The sequence below is a fragment of the Oreochromis niloticus genome, unplaced genomic scaffold (assembly GCF_001858045.2).
Source record: "Oreochromis niloticus isolate F11D_XX unplaced genomic scaffold, O_niloticus_UMD_NMBU tig00003599_pilon, whole genome shotgun sequence".
NCBI classification, from domain to species: Eukaryota; Metazoa; Chordata; class Actinopteri; order Cichliformes; family Cichlidae; genus Oreochromis; species Oreochromis niloticus.
The window spans coordinates 20076-22479 of NW_020327905.1; the positions used below are offsets into that span (position 1 = coordinate 20076).

Sequence of the window (2404 nt, forward strand, 5' to 3'; positions counted from 1 at the left end):
ACGAGGGGTTTGCTAGCAGAAAGACTGTAGCACTTGAGGTGTGTGTGTTGGTGAGAGTGCGTGTGGGCCCACAATATTATTTGATGATTTTGTTTCTGTTGAAGTAGATACCATACCATTGTTTAACAAACTTTATTGATTTTACTTATTTTCTTTTGTGTTATTAATTAATCATTCACTAAAGTGGAGTTAACTTTATAATTGACCTGCTTGTGTGTGATTTTATTTCCATATAGTGTAGTTTTATTGCATATTTTGTACCATAAGCATTAAAAAGGGAGTATCAGTAGGAAAGTAACAACAGGAACCCAGGGCCCCTCTCAATAGAACGTGGGACGGGTGTTACATAAGCATTTAACAATTTGATTATTTTCTAACAAAAAACTGTGTGAAACTCAAGTTAGACCTGTGTTTGTAAATGAACCGCCCCATGTTGTGTAGCTTTCTGGATTTTATACTTATTGGGCTACATATTTATTTATTATACAGGCTATACAGTACATAACATCAAAACTCACATGTTTTGTCACTAAAGTGTTTAATTATGTGGGCTACAGACCAAATCAAGTTATGGACTATATTTATATGAAAAACGTGTATACTTACTGCATTTGAATCATTTTAACCATATGTAACCACCTGCACATTATATCTAAATGACCATAAAGTTTATTGTGATAAACTGTGTAATACAAGCATGTAGTTGAGGCAGTAACTGAGGACACAATGTGACTAAAACAGTATAATCTCACACATAGTCTGTGACATACAGTTTGTTAATACTGAGTGGTTGTGGGAGCAGGAATCCTCAGAACCTGCAGCAAACTCCACAGATACCGGGGTGCAGCAGCCACAGCAAAAGCGACACTTGATGCCACGCTTGTGTCTGCTGTTATACAGCATCTGTGGGAAACACAAGAGACATGAGCACTAGGGCTGCACGATTAATCGTTAGAAAATCGCGATCTCGATTCATACTTATGTGCGATCTCATTTCCAAATGACAACGATTTAAAAAAAAAAAAAAAAAAAGACGACGACGATTGTACCGCATTTTGATCCGGGACGTAATCTGCATGAAAACAAGCGCTCACCCTTCCTGCTCAACAAATGACATGGGCGGAGCCTTATACCAGTGATACAGAAGCTGTGCCGTGATGCTCAAATTGGCAGGGAAAAAACATCGGAGAACACGTCAGGGATGACGAGAAAGTAACAAGAGAAAATTATGCCGGTCAACCACCCAAACATCAATAACGGGAATCTTATACAGCGCTTCCCTATACACGTCAAACTCCCGCGGGCTCAAAGAAATTACGGAGGCTATTACTTATCACCTGACCAAAGATATATCAACACTGCAGAACGAGGGATTTAGGAAAATGATCAACACCCTAGACAAACGCTACACAGTGCCGTCCCGCAACTATTTTTCTATTGTTGCACTACCTGCTCTATACACACAGTGTCGAGCAACGGTGGAGACCGAATTTCAAGCAGTACAACATTTGCGGCAACCACAAATGTGAGGCATTTATTGTTTTTATTTTATTTATTGTTTTTATGTTCAGTTTCAACTGTTACGAAGTTGATGTGCAGTTAATAAGTGCAATAAATATTTATATTGGAAAAGAAAATCGTGAGAGAATCGTGATCTCAATTCTAGGCAAAAAATCGTGATTCTCATTTTATGCAAAATCGTGCAGCCCTAATGAGCACAGAGTTCATCTGCAGCAGCATCACTGCTCTTTATTTTCACCTGCTCTAACAAACACTTTCATTTAGCTGAAGTAATTTGGCCACATTCATTCAGTTAGTGTTACTTACCTTCCATGAGTCCACTGATGCCTCCTCATGTGCTGCTGCTGGATAGTCCATGCTCATTGGCTCCTCCAGCTCCTGCTCCTGCTAATGAATTGAGTGCAGTAGAAACCACATTGTAGCACTGAAACAAACATTTGCAGCTTGTAAGCTAATACACTTGGTTAAAGTCAAGTTCTTACTTCAGTGACTGGGACAGCAGAGCTCTGCTGAACACAGATGAATGTGAGCACGACGGCCACTGCAACTGCAACACTGAACGTCTTCATCTTAGGAGGCTTTGAGAGGCTCAAGTTTGACTCTTTCTCCTGGTCTGAATGATTGTTGTGAGCTGAGTCCTTCTGTCTGATGGTAAATGTGTGCAGAAGTGCTGATATTTATACTGATTTGGGCCCCTGCTGCCCCGTCACTCACAGCTCTTACTCTACCTGATTTCAGGAACATTGCAAAATTCCTTATTTTCCTATGCTATGAAATTCTGGGAATGGGAAATTCCTGAGGAATGAGAAAATCTGTACTTTTCTCAGTCGGCATGAACTTTGACCTTTTCTTCGGATGTTTAAATATATGGGTTTCCCCAGTC

The 2404-nt window shown here is 39.9% G+C and overlaps 1 pseudogene; it reads right to left on the reverse strand.

The window, feature by feature from the left end:
* Positions 1–537: 537 nt before the first annotated feature.
* LOC109197919 (hepcidin-like) lies at positions 538–2180 on the reverse strand (annotated as a pseudogene).
* Between the last annotated feature and the right edge of the window lie 224 nt (positions 2181–2404).